The 6,193-nt window shown below is 42.8% G+C and overlaps 1 protein-coding gene across 4 annotated transcripts in view; it reads left to right on the top strand.

Moving 5' to 3' along the window:
- Nucleotides 1-6,193, top strand: part of sntg1 (syntrophin, gamma 1) — a 90,428-nt gene that overhangs the window by 51,888 nt on the left and 32,347 nt on the right. For 2 of the 4 annotated variants that reach the window (XM_017042283.2, XM_008334321.3), the window contains exon 1: nucleotides 1,139-1,813. The exons of the other annotated variants lie outside the window; for them this stretch is intronic. The gene's annotated coding sequence lies outside the window, so the exon portion shown is untranslated. Of the gene's footprint in view, nucleotides 1-1,138; nucleotides 1,814-6,193 lie in introns of those variants that run through there. 4 annotated transcript variants of the gene reach the window in all.

Here is a 6,193-nt window from a genome sequence, read left to right as displayed (position 1 = left end):
GTGGGATCCATCAGTTGGCGTGATGACAGCTTGGAAAATGAGGAGCACCTGGTCTGCCTGCTCAGCTGCTCAGGAGAGGGCCTGAGGGAGAGTCCAGATACTACAGACTTACTGAACACATGTGTACTCTCTGTGCAAGTGTGTGAGTGTAGGGGTAGGATGTGCAAGATGGAAGTGTGTGTTTCATTGACATAGAGTGAAACATGACCACCTGCTTGTGTGTGTGTGTGCATTGTAAAACGTAAGAACACATTTTTATATATTTTATAAATGACTTTTATTTGCAAAAGTAGTTCAACTAAAACGTTTAGAATACTGACCTGTGCATTTGCAGGAAAATTCCTCCAGAATAAAATGGACCATGAAGTGTGAACCATGGTGATATTTTAGTTGATTACATGTTCTCTATTTGCTTATTTGCTGCAGATTTCAACTGCTCTCTCACTCTCTCTGCCCCTCAACACACACCTACTCTGCTTCTCACAAACACACTCTCATTAGTTGTAATAGGACAGGGCATTTTTTAGCCTCTTCTTTATTCTCCTTTATTATTTCAAAGTACTGCAAAAACACAATTCATTCTCTTAACCTTAGGAAATTCACTTCTATAACCCCAACACTCATACTCTTAACCAACCAAGAACCCATTTAATGTCAAGAGCAAGCGATAAAATGGTCCCAGGGTGAAAACATGTTCCATAAAGATGGTTCTGGACCACAGATGAGCCATAAATACTCTGCACTCTCAGTGTCTAGTCTTAAACACCAGACCGCACTCCTTCCTGTACTGTGTATCTGATCACATACATACATGCAGAGCATTTACGTCTCCTATTGAACGTCTGCATGATACCAGCAGCACCGTAGGACAAAGTGTTTTTCCTAAGGATACATCAGCATGGAGACTGGTCATTCCTGGGAATTTGACTTTTTCTAAAACATCAGCAATAGCTGTAAATGTACTCATATGAGCATATAAAAAAGTACACATACATATAGTCAGTGAAGTAATAATATAATGTCTTTATATGTTGAGTACTATATCATACTTTACAATAAGTAATATACATATTTTCTTAAAGGCGTCATCCTGAACATCTGTTTTTAAATTTGACTAGTTATTTCCAAGCATTAACAGAAAATGCAAAACCACAAATCCACACACACTACTACACACACAGTGAGATAGAAAGAAAGGGAGAGAGAGAGAGAGAGAGCACTGCAGTGCACGCAAATGTAATTAGTAGAGGATTGCATTTGGAGAACATCTTTGTGAGATGTTGCTCTGTGTGTAGCTGGGGTTTGGACAGACCTAGGACAGAACATGTCCTTGCACACGCAGAAGAAAAAAAGTGTAAAAAATTGTGCATGTGCGGCTCCAGAGTTGTGCGGGATAAACGGAGTGTGTGGACGGACGCGCTCCTTGGAGCAGCCTCACTGATTCCCATCCTCAGTCATTTTGGCAGCGGGATGCGAGAGAGCGGGAGACAGACAGACACGGAGCTGTGAAAGAGGACTCTCTGCCAGAGACGATGTGATGTCGACGGAGAGGAATCCCTGAAAGCAACCATGACACTGAAAGCTCGCTGTTTTTCTCTTTGGCTTTTCTGCTCATCGCTACAGTGTAGTGGACCAGGATTCCGTGTGGGCGATGCTGCCACAAGGGATACATTGTGATTTCGCAGAGATGTTGTAGCAGCCGTTGCTTGCATTATTCAAACAAATTATCCATCAGATAAACTCCTCAGAAATCGTGGATTTGGAGTCCGAGGGGATTTTAATAAGGCATCACCACCTGTTACCAGAATACCAGGTAAGCCCCGCAGACCTCCTCCATGCAGCGCTCCTCATCATCCTATGAGGTGATGGACGCAGGTAATTATTTTTGGCTCCACAATAATTAAAAAACAAACATTAATCAATGCTCACCGCACTTTTCCCACATGTAATTTATTCAACGCAGCGCTCCAGGATTTATGTGCCAATCACACACAGACACATGATCCAAAAGCGTCGCATCATCTTTTAGTGACATTTATGTGATGCACGGAGATAATCGGTTCACTCATGAGCCGGGCTTCGTGATGAAACCCCGCTCAGTATGAGTGTGATTTACAGGCAGTGAGTGAGCAGAAACCTCAGTGCAGGTTCACCAGCATCACCCTCACCCAACATCCACTTCCTCCGGTCAGTGCAGTGGCAGCAGCCTCTTTCCACACTGGTGCTATTCAGCAGTGTTTAAGTGCAGCCTCTGTGTCCTTGCTCAGTGTGCTGGTACAAATTCTACATTTGTTTTATGACACGAATGTCTTGAATCACTCACAGATCCTTCATCAGTTTCCCTCCTCCCACAGTCACTCTGTTGGAAAGAAAATATCATCAACGTCCATCAATGGCCAACCTTTCTCCCCGGGCTGTATTTCACTACATGCTGCTGCTGCTTCTGCTGCTGCTGCTGGCCCACTGTGGTTTATTATCCTGACTACTCTCTTTCATAAAATTTACGTGGCCTCTCCAACTGTAAACTGGGGTGGCAGTGTCCCTCCAAGGCAGCCGAGCTTATTTTTTCTCATTACGGGCTGCAAGGTGACAGACAATCTGTGGCAGTGTGTGTCTAAAAAGCAGAGAGATGAAGAAGTCAGACTGCTCGGCAGTGATTTCAGGCTCAGAACCTCAGCAGGAGCGGCTTCTGTGCCCATGCAGGGGTATTGAGCCGAGCTGCGCACGTCCATTTGCTGGTCATAGGTCAGGACCAATCTGTTTGATGTAGTGCAGGTCTCACTTCCAACAGCGGGGAGAGACGTTGACATGTCATTGATGATTTTATGCCCTGCAACCCACAACCCCACCTCTAGCAAAAAAAAACCCAAGTGTGCCTTTACGTCTTAAATCAAAGAGCAGTTGGACCGAATGTATTGCTAGAAAAACTGTATCTAAGTAATCTGGTGTCACTCACAGCCGGCTATTTTGAGAACTGGCATTTAGTAGGGCATTGTTTTAAACTTGTTCAGCTGTTGCTGGAGGTCACAAAGTATTGCAAGTATTTTAAGACAGTTTTCTTCAACAGAGGACAAGGTGAAACAAAAACAGTCACAAAGCTAAATATAGGGAGAGACTGATGTTCTGTAACACTTCTTGTCCTCTCAAAATATAATTGCATGTGCTGTGCAACATGGGATGTTTCTTTGAGAAGAAAATGCACGTGTGAAGTCTAGTAATGCTGACTCTGGACTCTCAGATAAAATACTTTAAAAACATTTTTCACCCCAAGCACATCACAAGATTATGTAGTTGTACTTTTGTGTACCAGCTTCTGTCAGTAGAATACTGGTATCAGACCGGACTGTGGAAGGTTAGGGCTAACTCTGTTCATACAGATGAATAAACCAGGAATTAGGCCTTAGAGGTCAACCTACTGTAAAGGGTGACTTCCCCGTGACGTTGTATGTGGATTGGTTGTACAACAATACTACACAGTTGTTGCCCAGTGTTCACATGTTCAAACAATAGAGTAAACATAATCTAGGACTGGTATGATGTTTTTCATATAGATGTAGAGATATGTGGCTGGCTTTACAAACACTGTTTACTTTTTGAATGCTGATCTATAGGCTCTTCTCCCATGACTGTGTTTAACAAGCACATTGGTGTCTTGCAAACAACCAGTTCATGTTGCACATGCTTGAAATGACCTTTTGAGCACGGTAGAACTCTGACCCATTCTGGCATCATTGTAACCAATCAGCTGTGTTTACAAAAACAAGGAAACACGGTCTGTTGTTAAAAGAATTCCTCTGTGTGTTTTAATGACAGCACCTCACTTAATGCACTAAAACTGAAAGTAGCCAGTTTTCCCCTTTAATCCCTCTTGTTGTGTGGAGGTCCAGCTCGACTCGACCCCAGTGTTACTGTGTTATGACCGAAAGTGTGCAGCCATTAATCACGGTGGAGAAACAGTATCCACACTCCACAACAGAGAGTTGCTCCACACTTTATTTTCTCCACTTAGACAATCAATAATCTACCGTTTCGCCTGCTGATACTCAATCCCGATGGGTCATTTAAAAATCAAGTCTTGTTAAATGTCTTGAAATATACAACAGGGATAAGCTGTCCTCTGGCATCACGTGAGGCACTGAGGCCGTACATTAGCATGAATAATTTATGTTCGCACATTTAAAGTGGTAAATTTTAACACAACATCCCACTGCAGGGGGAGCCACTCTGAATAATCAGAGATTACAGTTCCAGTGTGTATGAAAGCAAACTGTGGATACTCAGAATAAAGCAAATCTTGAACATTTTCCTCCAGCAAGTGTTCTGGCTGAAGGGCAGTTGGAAGAGTCCACGGTTTGTCACTATATGCTTGGACGTCTTCATTCCATTCCAGCCCTGGAGCCCACGGCAGCACGGGGCACCATGTATCACTCGTGGTGTTTCTGTGCAGCTTTTAGGGCAGCTGTTTGGTCAGCCATCTATACAAACGGCTGCAGATGTTAAATGCAGGGTAGAGAAGCCATATGCTTTTATTGTACTTTGATGTATGTTCAGCACAAATAAAAGAAGTGGCTATTTTTCTCAGACAGACGCAGAGCCCGAGTCCATGAGGTGGGGGGGATTGTATATATACATCAGTGTTCTGTCAGTGTCATGCTACAGGAAAAGCATTAGTCTGTCTTTGCAGAGAGTGATGGCTAATGAAGCGAATGCACACCAAACTCTTGTGGCAGGGAACACAAGAGACAAAACTCTCATTTGTATTCGCCTGGTAGGACTGCACATCGGATTTAGAGGTTCAGGACCGCATCACAGACACACAGCCACACATGACGCCGCTAACTGCCCTTAGAAAAGCAATGAGAGGTTAGGTACTATATAAAGATTGATGATATTAGCATGATGCTTATCACACAGTTTACATAGTCCTCTCTGCGTCTGCAGCACTGGGTCTCTGCTCAGAGATTCCTCTATGTTCCATAATGTGCGAGGAGCTCACACTGGACAATTTTAGGTCAGGTTTGATTAATGTGGAGACCCGGCGTATTCCTTAAGCACCGCTGCCTTGACAGCACGCTACAGTGGCGAATCAGCTTTGCTCATTGTTAACAGCCCCACTGTGTTTCTGTGGAGCATCTGCAGTTCACTCGAGCTGAAACATCACAACTGTCACTTGTAGCAGCTAATTAAAGTAGTAGATAATTCCAGACCATGGGTGGACAGATTTGATCATGTAAAACTACCTGAGGTCCATTTGCTCACTCATTCCTTAGATGTAGAGAAACTGCATTTCAAGTTCTGTTGTTGCCTTTTAACTGGTGATGACATTAAATGCGAGTCAGAGATGTGTCTAGTAACATCATCCCTTTTAAAATTGTAATTCTTAGGACTGTTTCACATTTAGAAAGTTGTACAGAAATGTGAAATCTGCTGCAGTAGAAGGTTTAGGTTTGCACTGAAACAGTTCTGAACTGGAGTTTACATAGACAAAAGCAGCAAAAAGAATATGCGTCGATAATAATAAAACATAATAACCTTCAAACCTCTGAAACATTTGTTCAGCATCAACTCGGATTTTGCGAGGTTAATTTTCTACAATATTTTTTATGTGGCACAGATTCCATTCATCAGTGCAAATTGACAGACAGTTGCGAGCATTATATTTTATGAGTGCACAGATGTCTCCCTATACAGTGCGGCGTCACCTCACTTCAGCCAATAGCCTTGAGCAAAAAAAAAAAAGAAAAAAAAGCCAAGCTTTCTAATCCTCTCACTTGACACACAGCGTGGGGCCATTCCCACAGTCTTTCCCTGCAGGGATACTCAGGTCTCTGTGGTCTATATACAAAGACGCCGCACAAGAGCAGGCTGTATATTAGAATCCAATGCATACTCATATACAGTGGTCTGCTCTAATTAGCAGAATGCACTAAGTCAGAGGTGGTTAAAGGTTGCGTGCTTATTTGTCGAGGCTAATTAATGCACCAGGAGGATAACACACTTCATTTCCTCTGTCCATTTCTTAATAAGGAGATACATTTCCTCTGTCCATTTCTTAATAAGGAAATACATTGTAATGTCAATAAATTAAAAAAAAAAGATGTTTACATCGTAATTAGGGAAACTGGCAGTGCTGAGCGATGCTGTTCCTCTGGGCTGCAGTTCATCATGTCTATTTTTGCCTCCTCATATCCAG

The sequence above is a fragment of the Cynoglossus semilaevis genome, chromosome 20 (assembly GCF_000523025.1).
Source record: "Cynoglossus semilaevis isolate Cse_v1.0 chromosome 20, Cse_v1.0, whole genome shotgun sequence".
Taxonomy (NCBI): Eukaryota; Metazoa; Chordata; class Actinopteri; order Pleuronectiformes; family Cynoglossidae; genus Cynoglossus; species Cynoglossus semilaevis.
The sequence above is the reverse complement of the archived record's forward strand: the minus strand, read 5'-3'. Positions and strand labels throughout refer to the sequence as shown.